This window comes from Myotis nattereri (assembly GCF_964212035.1).
Source record: "Myotis nattereri genome assembly, chromosome: 11".
Lineage (NCBI taxonomy): Eukaryota > Metazoa > Chordata > Mammalia > Chiroptera > Vespertilionidae > Myotis > Myotis nattereri.
In genome coordinates this window covers 32,038,615-32,051,877 of record NC_138086.1, presented here as the reverse complement: position 1 = coordinate 32,051,877, position 13,263 = coordinate 32,038,615, and the positions used below count along the sequence as shown (strand labels likewise).

The 13,263-nt window shown below is 42.7% G+C and overlaps 2 gene segments (V, D, J or C); both read right to left on the bottom strand.

The window, feature by feature from the left end:
* Positions 1-9,080: 9,080 nt before the first annotated feature.
* On the bottom strand, positions 9,081-9,819 carry LOC308527357 (T cell receptor beta variable 19-like). The segment is given in 2 exons: positions 9,554-9,819; positions 9,081-9,421 (listed from the first exon to the last, which is right to left on the bottom strand).
* Positions 9,820-11,899: 2,080 nt separating this feature from the next.
* Positions 11,900-12,610, bottom strand: LOC308527356 (T cell receptor beta variable 18-like). The segment is given in 2 exons: positions 12,547-12,610; positions 11,900-12,258 (listed from the first exon to the last, which is right to left on the bottom strand).
* Positions 12,611-13,263: the final 653 nt, after the last annotated feature.

Sequence of the window (13,263 nt, the reverse complement as noted above, 5' to 3'; positions counted from 1 at the left end):
ACACCCCTAGGAAGGATGTTACATAATCCCCCAAATGCTCTCTTCTGCCCCCTGGTGGTGACCTGTGCCAATGATGTAAGATTCCCTTGCTCTTTCTCCCTATCAGAGAACCATACACACACTGTTGAAAGGGGCCTTGGAAAAGTTCTCATTCGACTCCTAATTTTATAGAAGATACACTGAGGCCTACATCATTTCAAGGATTTAAACGAATATTTTAGACTTATATAGAAAAGGGATATATATTTGTGTCATAAAGGGCATTATGGTCAGTTCTTTACCTCTGTGTCATATTCTCAAAGTAACTAATGTAAGTCCTGACAGTTGGTTTTTCTTCTTTATAATGCAAATACCTGCCTAAACTTTGATTGCTGAGGCGTCCACTTCAAATTTGAATAACACATGGCCAGATACAGGGGCTAGATAAAGAGCCAGGCAACAGGCAGCTTCTCCCTCCCTCTAGCCTCCAAGCCCCAGGCTCTTGGTTGATTTCAATAACTGACCACTTTGAGCTTCCTGCACTTTAAGTTCCTGCTTTATGTTTTAAATTCAACAACGAAGAGTGAGCCCATGAAATACTAGGCCCCCACTCTCTACCCCAATAAAAGCTGAGGCTCTGGCCCATGTGTGCTGAGTCAATAAACCTGTGTCTTTTCAATGTTTCCTGAGGGTTCTTGCTGAGGATGTCTTGCAATCATATTAAGAACCACAATAATAACCAGCCACAATATTGGTTATCAGGAGGCTGAGCCCAGTGCACGACACTAAGACGACTCATGCTTGTTTATCTCCTAGTGTGTACTCTTGTGTTTGGCTTCTTTTGTTCAGCATTATGTTTATGAGATTCATCCATCTATGATTTTGAAAATAGTATTTAAATTTTTGCTATATTTTATTCTATTGGATAAATATAACACTGTTTCTCTATTGCATTATTGATGGACATTTGGGTATTTTCCAGTTTGAGGTCATGGTGAATAAAGCTGCTGGGATGGTAAGTTCTTCTCACATCCTTTTCTGTTTCCTCAGAATTCTGAATTATTTCTTGACTTAGTTAATATACAATTACAGATTGGCTTTCTTTTTTTTTTTTTTATTGCTTAAAGTATTACAAAGGGTATTACATATGTGTCCATTTTATCACCCCGCCCTAGACAGTCCCCTAGCCTCCCCTATCCCCCAGTGTCTTATGTCCATTGGTTATGCTTATATGCATGCATACAAGTCCTTTAGTTGATCTCTTACTCCCCTACCTTCTGCCCCCCAACCCTCCCCGGCCTTCACGCTGCAGTTTGACAATCTGTTTGAGGCTGCTCTGCCTCTGTATCTATTATTGTTCAAAAGTTTATAATGGTCTCTATTATCCATGAATGAGTGAGATCATGTGGTATTTTTCCTTCATTGACTGGCTTATTTCACTTAGCATAATGCTCTCCAGTTCCATCCATGATGTTGCAAATGGTAAGAGTTCCTTCCTTTTTACAGCAGCATAGTATTCCATCGTGTAGATGTACCACAGTTTTCTAATCCATTCATCTACTGATGGGCACTTAGGCTGTTTCCAGATCTTAGCTATGGTGAATTGTGCTGCTATGAACATAGGGGTGCATATATCCTTTCTGATTGGTGTTTCTGGTTTCTTGGGATATATTCCTAGAAGTGGGATCACAGGGTCAAATGGGAGTTCCATTTTCAGTTTTTTAAGGAAACTCCATACTGTCTTCCATAGTGGCTGCACCAGTCTGCATTCCCACCAGCAGTGCACAAGTGATCCTTTTTCTCCACATCCTCTCCAGCACTTGTCGTTTGTTGATTTGTTGATGATAGCCAGTCTGACAGGTGAGAGATGATACCTCATTGTTGTTTTGATTTGCATCTCTCGGATGATTAGTGACTTTGAGCATGTTTTCATATGTCTCTTGGCTTTCTGAATGTCCTCTTTTGAAAGGTGTCTATTTAGGTCCTTTGCCCACTTTTTGATTGGATTGTTTATCTTCCTTTTGTTGAGTTGTATGAGTTCCCTATAAATTTTGGAGATTAGGCCCTTATCAGATATGACATTGGCAAATATGTTTTCCCACACAGTGGGTTTTCTTGTTGTTTTGTTGATGGTTTCTTTTGCTGTGCAGAAGCTTTTTATTTTGATGAAGTCCCATTTGTTTATTTTCTCTTTAGTTTCAAGTGCCCTAGGAGCTGTGTCAGTGAAGAAATTGCTTCGGCATATGTCTGAGATTTTGTTGCCTTTGGATTCTTCTAGAATTTTTATGGTTTCCTGTCGTACATTTAAGTCCTTTATCCATTTTGAGTTTATTTTTGTGTATGGTGTAAGTTGGTGGTCTAGTTTCATTTTCTTGCATATATCTGTCCAATTTTCCCAACACCATTTATTGAAGAGACTATCTTGGCTCCATTGTATGTTCTTGCCTCCTTTGTCAAATATTAATTGAGCATATTGGTTCGGGCCGATTTCTGGGCTCTCTATTCTATTCCATTGATCTATATGCCTATTCTTGTGCCAATACCAGGCAGTTTTGAGAACAGTGGCTTTGTAATACAACTTGATATCTGGTATTGAGATCCCACCTACTTTGTTCTTTTTCAGGATTGCTGCAGCTATTCGGGGTCTTTTTTTATTCCAGATGAATTTTTGGAGAGTTCGTTCTAGATCTCTGAAGTATGCCGTTGGTATTTTAATGGGAAGTGCGTTGAATTTATAGATTGCTTTGGGTAGTATGGACATTTTAATGATGTTGATTCTACCAATCCAGGAACACGGTATGTTCTTCCATCTGTTTATGTCTTCCTCTATATCTTTTTTCAACATCCTGTAGTTTTCTGAGTAGAGGTCTTTTACCTCTTTAGTTAAGTTGATTCCTAGGTAGCTTAATTTTTTTGGTGCAATGGTAAACGGGATTGCTTTTATAATCTCTCTTTCTGAAAGTTCACTACTGGTGTATAGAAATGCCTCAGATTTCTTGGGGTTAATTTTGTATCCTGCTACATTGCCAAATTCATGAGTTGATTCCTAGGTAGCTTAATTTTTTTGGTGCAATGGTAAACGGGATTGCTTTTATAATCTCTCTTTCTGAAAGTTCACTACTGGTGTATAGAAATGCCTCAGATTTCTTGGGGTTAATTTTGTATCCTGCTACATTGCCAAATTCATGTATTAAGTCTAGTAGCTTTTGGATGGAGTCTCTGGGGTTTTGTATGTATAATATCATGTCGTCTGCAAATAAGGACAGTTTTACTTCCTCTTTTCCAATTTGGATGCCTTTTATTTCTTCTTCTTGCCGAATTGCAATGGCTAACACTTCCAGTACTATGTTGAACAGGAGTGGTGAGAGGGGGCATCCCTGTCTTGTTCCTGTTCTTAGGGGAAATGGTGTTAGTTTTTGCCCATTGAGTATGATGTTGGCTGTGGGCCTGTCATATATGGCTTTTATTATGTTGAGGTATGATCCTTCTACTCCCACCTTGCTGAGAGTTTTTATCAAAAATGGGTGTTGAATTTTGTCAAATGCTTTTTCTGCATCAATTGATATGACCATGTGGTTTTTTACTTTCAGTTTGTTTATGTGATGTATCACGTTTATTGATTTGCGGATATTGTACCATCCTTGCATCCCTGGGATAAATCCTACTTGGTCATGGTGTATGATCTTTCTGATGTACTGCTGGATCCGATTTGCTAAGATTTTGTTGAGGATTTTGGCATCTATGTTCATGAGGGATATTGGCCTGTAGTTCTCTTTCATTGTGTTGTCTTTACCTGGTTTTGGTATTAGGGTGATGCTGGCTTCATAGAATGAGCTTGGAAGTGTTCCTTCCTCTTGAATTTTTTGTAGTAGTCTGAGGAGGATAGGTTTTAGTTCTTCCTTGAATGTTTGGTAAAACTCCCCTGTGAAGCCGTCTGGTCCTGGGCTTTTGTTTGATGGAAGCTTTTTGATGACTGCTTCAATTTCTTCCATAGTTATTGGCCTGTTGAGATTTTTAGATTCTTCCTGATTGAGTTTTGGAATGTTGTATTTTTCTAGGAATTTGTCCATTTCCTCCAGGTTGTCTAGTTTGTTGGAGTAGAGCTGTCCATAGTATTTTTTAATGATCATTTGTATTTCTGTGGGGTCTGTTGTTATTTCGCCTCTATCGTTTCTGATTTTGTTTATTTGGGTCCTCTCTCTTTGCTTCTTGGTGAGTCTGGCTAGAGGTTTGTCAATCTTGTTTATCCTTTCAAAGAACCAGCTCTTGGTTTCATTGATTTTCTGTATTGTTTTTTTGGTCTCTATGTCATTTATTTCTGCTCTAATCTTTATTATTTCCTTCCTTCTGCTCACTCTGGGGTTTTCTTGTTGCTCTCTTTCTAATTCTTTGAGTTGTAGAGTTAGATGATTTACTACCATGTTTTCTTGTTTTTTGAGATAGGCCTGTAGAGCTATAAACTTCCCTCTCAAGACTGCTTTCATTGTGTCCCATAGGTTTTGGATTGTTGCGTTTTCATTGTCATTAGTTTCCAGGATGTTTTTAATTTCTTCTTTGATCTCATTGGTAACCCAATCAATATTTAATAGCATGCTACTCAGCTTCCAGGTGTTTGAGTATTTTTGGTTGTTTTTATTGTAGTTTATTTCTAATATTATGCCATCGTGGTCTGTGAAGATGCTTTTTATGATTTCAATCTTCTTGAATTTGGGGATACTTTGCTTGTGCCCCAATATATGGTCTATTTTTGAATATGTCTTATGAGGATTTGAGTAGAATGTATATTCCCTGGCTTTGGGGTGGAGTGTTCTGAAGATGTCTATTAAGTCCATCTGATCTAGTGAGTCATTTAGGATTGCTGTATCTTTGCTGATTGTTTGTCTAGAGGGCTTATCCAGTGCTGTCAGTGGTGTATTAAAGTCCCCTACTATGATTGTATTGTTGTCGATCTCTCCTTTGATATCTTCCAGGAGGTTTTTTATGAATTTGGGTGCTCCTGCATTGGGTGCATATATGTTTACCAGAGTTATATCTTCTTGTTGTATTGATCCCTTTAGTATTAGGAAGTGGCCTTCCTTATCTCTTGTTATGGCCTTCACTTTGAGGTCTATTTTGTCCGATATAAGTATTGCTACCCCAGCTTTCTTTTCCTTTCCATTTGCCTGAAAGATATTTTTCCATCCTTTCACTTTCAGTCTGTGTGAGTCCCTTCTAATGAGGTGGGTTTCTTGTAGACAGCAGATGTATGGGTCATGTTTTTTTATCCATTCAGCCACTCGATGTCTTTTGTTTGGAGCATTTAGTCCGTTTACGTTTAAAGTTATTATTGAAAGGTACTTGTTTGTAGCCATTTCTGTTTTTGTGTGGCTGTTTTCTTTCTGAGCTTTTTATTTCTTATTTTTATACCAGTCCCTTTAGCATTCCTTGCATTGCTGGCTTGGTGGTGATAAACTCCCTTAGCCTTTTTTTGTCTGTGAAGCTTCTTATTTCCCCTTCAAGTTTGAATGATAGCCTTGCTGGATAGAGTATTCTTGGATTCAGTCCTTTGCTTTGCATCACTTTGTAAATTTCAGTCCATTCTTTTCTGGCCTGATGTGTTTCTGTTGAGAAATCATTTGACAATCTAATGGGAGAGCCCTTGTATGTAACTTTCCGTCTCTCTCTTGCAGCCTGTAAGATTCTCTCTTTGTCCTGAACATTTGCCATGGTAATTATGATGTGTCTTGGTGTGGGTCTTTTCGGGTTCACCTTGTTTGGCACTCTCTGGGCATGTGTGACTTTTTTCTTCCCCACCTCAGGGAAGTTTTCTGATATTATTTCTTCTAATAGGTTTTCTAATCCTTGTTCATCCTTTTGTTGTTCTGGTACTCCTATTATTCGTATGTTGTTTCGTTTCATGTTGTCCCAAAGCTCCCTTAGGCTCTCCTCCTGTCTTTTAATTTTTTTCTCCAATTGCAGTACATTTTGGGTGTGTTTTGCTTCCTTGTCTTCTAATTCACTAATTCGGTCCTCCGCTTCTCCTAGTCTACTGTTGATACTTTCAATGGAGTTTTTCATTGCAGCTATATCACTCTTCATTTCTTCTTGGGTCTTACTTAAGTTGTTGATTTTTTCATCTGTTTCTTCTAGCTTCTTCCATATGTTATCGATTTTTTCATCTGTTTCGTCTTGCTTCTTGCAGAGGTTGTCGATTTTTTCCTCCATCCGGTTTATGCACTCTAGGACCCTTATTCTGAATTCTTTTTCTGTCATGTTGCATGCCTCTGTATTACTTAGCTGCTTTTCTGGAGAGTCCTCCTTCTCTTTCCTTTGGGGGTTTCTTTGTCTACCCATGTTTGATCTCACTGACATATCTAGACGTTGAGTCGTTCAGTGGTTGCTCCCTTGGTGGCAGTGACTCCTTGATCTGTGGTTGCTCTTCGGGCGGTTGCGGTAGCAGCTGCTCTTCAGTTGGCAGCAGCTCCTCTGGTGGGTTCTGTTCACAGCTGTGGTGGCTCTTCTGGCTGGTGGGGCGAGGTTTCACGTACAGCTGCTGTTCCTCGGCAGAGGGTGTGTTGCTCAGGAGGTTGCTGTTGCTTGGACCTGCTGCGTTGATTTAAAGGCACAAAATACAACACAACAAGGCACCACGTACCAGGCACTATACACAAATATATTCACGATATTAATAACCCCAAATAAAGGTGATCACCCAAATTAAGAGAATTAGGGAACAAGGAAGAAGAAAGAGAAAAAGATAAAAGAGAAAAAGAAAAGAAAAGTAGGGACCAAAAAAAAAAGGAGTGCAAAAATGAAATTTGGAAAAAGAAGGGGGGAAAATAAAAGCGAGAAAAGAAAAGAAAAAAAAAAAAAGAGCGAAAAGAGAGAATGAAGTGGAAGAGGGGAAGAGACTTTTATATATGAGAATACTCCTATAGAACAGCCATTAATCCCAACAAATTCCAGCAACAGCTCCCTGAAGATGAATGCAAACTAGAAACAACCAATAATATAACGATGAAAATAGAATGGAGAACACTAATCCCAAAATAAAATAAAGAGAAAATAAAATGGCACTTTAAAAAATGGTAAAATGGTAGCAGTAGTAATACTGGTTAAAAATAAGAAGGTAGTAATTAAAAGGGTAAAATCAGGTGATGGAAAAAGAAGAAAAAAAAAAAAAAGGAAAAAAAATTGGTTTCTTTGTTACAAGGTGGAAAAAAAAAAATTGCAGTAGTGAAGGTCCCTTGGTTCTTCTATTCTTCAGTGTGGCTCGCCTTAGACCTGCCAGGTATTCAGGAGAGTGTTGAGTTTCCCTGCGATACACTGTTCCTCTGTGTTGTAAACCACAGTCCTTATTGTAAAGCAGACCGCTTTTGTTTCCCAGACTGCCTTATTTTGTGTTTAGCAAAGAGTCAGTTTGTGGGTCAGCCTCTGGGTGGCTGTGTTTTGGGGTTGGCCTCTGAGGCTATAGGGCCTTTCTGTCCAGTGGAAGTTCACTGCCCAGAGCTGGCTGCGTAATAGTTAGTTACCAGCGCTGTGTTGTTGCTGGGATTGAAAATCCCTCTATAGGCCTGACCCTGTTAACTCCCAGGGACTGATCAGGTTATTTTAATCCTTGATCTCCTACAGGGTGGAATCTGGGTGTGGCTGTGCTCCTTGCCTGGGGGCTGGGGGGAGGAGTCTCACTCTCCGGAGAGAATGGCTGCCCCAGTCCTGTGCTCAGGGGTGTCTCAGCACTCAATTCGCTGCCATCTCTCCCGGCTCACCCACTCTCCTCAGTCTCTCCCCAGATTCCACTCCTCCGCACACTCTCCCTCTCTTCAGCACAGGTGAGTGTCTGTATCCGAAATGTCCCATGAACAGGATTCAGTGAAAACAATCAAACAAACGCCGGCCGCGGAAACGGGGAAGGCTTGGTTTCTGTAAGCTTCTTCTCTTACCGGCACTGCATGGTCTGGTCAGCTCTTCAGGCTGCCCCCTTTAGGCTCAGTCCTCTGTGATCACAGCACTGAGCTCTCAATTCCCCCGGCGGCGCCAGGAATCCTGCGGTTCTCCTTTCCCCCGTCAGGGGCTGTGCCTGTCCCAAGGGACGCGGCTGCCGCGCGGTCTCCCTCCAACTCTCTGGGTTCAGAGGTCTGGCAAACTTTCCTGCCCAAATCCCTGTTTTTTTTTTTTTTTTTACCTTTCCTGGGGAGTTCTGCTCTTCTCGGCTGCAAACCGTCTCACCAGCTGAGCAATTTCGCCAATTCGGTGTGGGTGTTACTAGTTTCAGCTGCTGACTCCATTTGCTCCGGGACACGACCTGGGACGCGTCTGCCTATATCGCCGCCATCTTCTCCCGATCGGCTTTCTGACTTGTCTAATTTACTACAGATTACTTCCAGGATATTTTTGAATTCAGAAATTATGTTTCTTGTACCTAAGAAACATTATCACTCTATGATTATAGTTTTCTATAATTATTCTTTCTGGTTACTAGATGTGATGGCTTTTCATAACTTGTTACAGAAACATTTAGTGATATTTTAACTTTTTTGACTTTTATGTACTACAACAACTCTTACAGCTTGGTCATGGGAATGGGGATTATTAGGAAACTTTACAGCTAAAGAGTGCTTTTTAGTATCAGGAAAAAGTAAATGATTAAGATACTATAATAGACTGCACAAATCTTAAGTGAACAGACAAGAGTTTTACAGTGGACACTTTTAAATCAAGTAAGATTTGCCTAGCTGGTATTGCTCAATTGGTTGAGCACCATCCCATGAACCAAAAGGCCCTTGGTTTGATTCCTGGTCAGGGCACATGCCCCCAGGTTTTGGGTTCAATCACCTGTTGGGGCACATGCCATAGGCAACCGATTGATGTTTCTCTCTTTCTCTCTCTCTCTCTCTCTCTCTCTCTCTCTCTCTCTCTCTCTCTCTCTTTTCATGATACAAATAGATAGATGGTAAATAGATAGATGTAGTTTTTAAAACCAACCTAGTGGATCACTGAAGTATCGTGCCATTCCACACAGCATGGTGATGGCAGCAGCTGCGTTGAGTGGCTGGTTAAGGTGGAAGAAAGTGGGCAAGGCTGGGTATTGAGCAGCGTGCCACCTGGCAGTGAAGCAGGGCTCAGACACGTTTGTGCACAGAGGGGAGGGGGCCGTGCTCCACTGTGTCTACACTGCTGGCACAGAGATACACAGCTGTCTGGCTCTTTCGGGTGGATGTCACGGTGAGGGGAAAGAATGGCTTCTTCTCCCGAGAGGCGCGGTAACCCTCCGCCAGGTCTCCCTGCTGAACGTCCTTCACAACTGTCGAGAAGTAGATCAGTCTCAGCCCTTGCCCTGGGTCCTGCCGGTACCAGTACATGGAGTCATGATCGAAGTTCTGTTCACAGTCCAGGGTCACATCTCGTCCTTCCTCTTTGAGCAGGTATTTTGGGGTCTGAGTGACACCACTACGCACTGTGCCTTTGGAAGACAGAGGACAGTTCTGGAAACAAAGCTTAAGAGGGTGCCTGGACTGCTGTTACGAGGGAAAGACTTAGACCTGGAGCGTGGCACCTTCCGGACAGGAATTGGCTCCCCGAACCCCAGGCTCACCTGCTCCCAGGAGACAAAGGGCGACGCAGCACAGCATCTGGGCCATGGTGGGAAGGGGCTCTGCGTGGGCTCCAACCACTTGCAGGAAGACAAATGCAAGAAACTTAGCTCTGGGGATCCCTTGGCTCTGTGTGCAGAATTTGCCAGAAGGCTAGAATGGATAGTGGGAAGGGATCCTGGAGATATCCAGGGCGGGCTTCCTAATTTTTCAGATGAGGAGACAGAATGGAGACCTGAATTACTTGCACCCCATGCCCCCTTGTGCCTCCCTCTCTAACATTGATGCTACCTGGCCTGGGTGGGCTGGCCCCCAGCAGAGTGTCACGCCATTGGCCGGCTGGTGATTCCTTCCTAGCCATGGTGGGGTTTGATCACTACAGCAGCCCTGCCAGCACTGGTCACTCCAGAATGTGGATTTCATCTTTAGCCCCATTGCGGCCATGGATTTATTCTGCTCTAGGTCCATCCTGCGTTCATGCCAAGACCCCCTTTCATTCGAGAACCTTCTCTCTGGCTGCTTTTACTTTTGTCATTTTTATTCTCTCAGAAGTTTCCCTGTTTCTCTTCAGGGCCCTAGCTAACTTCCATGTGAGTGCTCCTTGAGTATCTTTTAATGGATTCTTCATTTCTTAGATAACTTTGCTGCTTTCATTTCTTTTCGTTTCTCCCTGTTTTTGGCATTTCTGTTCCTAAGTTTTGCACTTCCGGCTGGGGTTGGTTATCTTATCTCCAACGGCTTGCTTGCATATATCAGTTTGGAGTGGAGACTTCAGTTTTTCTTTTGACGCATGGTTGTTCTTCAGAGGAGGCAGTGGAACGTGAGTTTTTCCGTCTCTCCTATGGATGTTATGTTCCTTTTGTTCATTTTCATAATGTCGGGGTGTTTACAATATACCCAGCTTAACGGGATCCTTTCCCATTGTCCTGGCAAAGTCTGGTCACTTCAGCAAGTTTTGTTTTCATGGGGGGAGGTCCCCTCTTATTTCATGATTCTCTCTTGTTTTGCAGGACTCTAAATTTTCCCTTATTTTTTCTTTTTTCCCCTTCACTCTCCAGTGGCCAGAGGACCTTTCTTCCTTCCCTTTTGACTTTTTTTCTCCCTCAGAAGCTTAATATTCAGCTGACCTTCTCTTAAATCCCATGCCTGGCACTTTAAATGGAGTCAGCTTAGATCCTCCTCTCTCCTGTTCAGCTCAGGTCTGACTCCAGGGTGACTCCTCAAGGTAGTCACTGCCCCTCTCTGTGCCCCTGGCAGAGAGGGAAGGACCACAGTGTGAAATAATTTCAGAAAATCAAAAGGCAGGAAACACAGCAGAGTAACAGGATTTGTACCCTTTCCTGGTGAGGGTGGACTCCTTTGGTACTTATGCACTTAAATGACTGCATTCATCTGCCTCTTGATTTTCTGAAATTTTTTCACCAAAGCAAATGAAAAGAAACACTATACTCTGGATGCCCAACATTTGTTGAGTGATAAGATTTTAAAAAATATTCAATGAGATAACAAAGAGTTTAGATAATAGGTTTCTAATGACTCATCTTCTAAAGTCCAGGCAAATGTATTCAACTCTATTTTCACCATCTCTGGGATAGCCTACAGCTGGAGCTTTAAGTCCCAGCATCCCAGCTACCCAGGTGTTAGTCAACAAAACCAGGATGATTCCAGAATTATTCGGTATAAAAGCACAGTCCTTTGAGTAACACACAAACCTGGTTTTATTTTCCCCCTCTCCCTCTCCCTCTCCCTCTCCCTCTCCCTCTCCCTCTCCCTCTCCCTCTCCCTCTCCCTCTCCCACTCCCACTCCCTCTCCCTCCCCCTCTTCCTCTCCCTCCCCCTCTCCCTCTCCCCCTCCCTCTCCCTCCCCCTCTCCCTCTCCCTCCCCCTCCCATCTTCTCCCCCTCTCCCTCCCTCTCCCCTCTCCCTCTCTCTCTCCTTTCCTCCCTCTCTCTCTCTCCCTCTCTCCCAGTTTAAGAAAAACAACAACAACCCTGGAACCATGTTTTCTCATATTGAAAATAAAGACCACATTTCCTTTGCTTGATTATTTTGCTTTTTCACTAAAATTCAATATCTAAATCATGCAATGGAGAACTTGAAATAGAGTATGAAGTAAAGAAAGGAGAACTGTTAGTCAATAAATATTTAATCTGACAAAGTATGTCACCTTTTGCGGATGACAGTCTTAGTTCATGAATATGGACTGGGGGGTTCCTTGCTATTTCTACAGCCCTCTTCTATCCCCACCCTCACCCGGAAAAAATGCCTCACAGGTAATTTGTGCACTAGTCAGATGCCAGGTCCCTTCCTCAGCTGTGGCCTTCTCCCCACCCCCAGCTGGGGCTGTGTCAGGGCGGGGCCTGGAGGAGTTTGTGCCCTGGGAGGATGTGACTCTGAATTGGTGTGGCCAAGGAGCTAGCACAGAAATACACTGCGGAGTCGCCCAGCTCTGCCAGCTGGATGTTAAAGAGGCTGGGCCCCTCTTTGGGAAATTCAGCCGAAAAGCGTTTTGTTGGCATTCCTGAGTCGTCCAGGATTTCTCCTCTCCGGAGGTAAATCATAAATTTCAGCCCTTCCTGCAGGAGCTGCTGATACCAGTAGATGTAAATGTGGCCTTTCACTGGGTTGCAACTCAGGTTTGCCTCCTGTCCTCTCCCCAGGACCAGGCGTCTTGGATTCTGGATGACGCTGCTGGCACTCGTGGGACCTCAGAGGAGAAGAGATGGCATGAGACAAAGTCCTGAGGGCAGAGGAAGTTTGTAGCTTACAATGAAGCAACCCCAAGGCGAGTGCAAATAGCTTGGAAGTTGCCTGCGTTCATTTAAAAATTCACATGAATTTTGCTTTTTGGTCCATAATGCAATTATTTGTTTTATAGAAATGGCAATACCGTTCAGAAAATCTTTGGGCAACATGGAGGTCAGAGCATATTTGAGGCACAGCTAAAGAGCCACTGACAAAGGCCACTGATGCTGACCCGTTACCCAGAACTCACCTGCCCCCAGGAGCCAGACGACCACCCAGCAGTGGAGTATGGTGCCCATGGCTGAGTTGGGCATGAGGGGAGTCCCTGGGCAGTGAAAAGAAGGGTGCTTCCTGCAGCTGCTCAGGGAGCTAGACCTCACCGCTGCCTCCTATGAGGTGGGTCTTCCTGTGACGTCACCGTTTCTAATGGATCCTATTGTCTCTGGAGGTGATCTTGCACATCAGTTGAATGGGAGATCCTTTTGCCTGAACTATACAAACATCCTGGCTTAGTATGTGTTACTATGGGGGCTAATGTGCAGGGAAAGCCAAGAGAGGAGTGCAGTACTTTCATTATTGGTCCTTAGTTTAGGAATGATTAATTTTTACCGTATCCCTCCCCATTTTTTTCTTACCTTCTGTTTCTTTATTTTCATTTCATTGGCTCATGTTATCTTTCCATTTTCTGTTGCTGAGCAGAGGTAGTGACCAGATGTGATATCTAGGTTCACAGGAAAGTGGGGACCAGGGTAACTGGAAAAATCAGATTCAGTTTCCTTCTTTCCTCCTTCACCTCAGTCATTTCAAGCATCTTGAGGAACTTTATTTTATGGTTTATAATTTATTTCTCTCATCTCTTATTATTCTATTTGCATTTTTTTTGTTTATCCTCACCTGAGTATATTTTTTTCCATTTATTTTTAAAGAGAGTGGAAGGGAGGGAGAAAAAAAGAGAAACATCAATGTA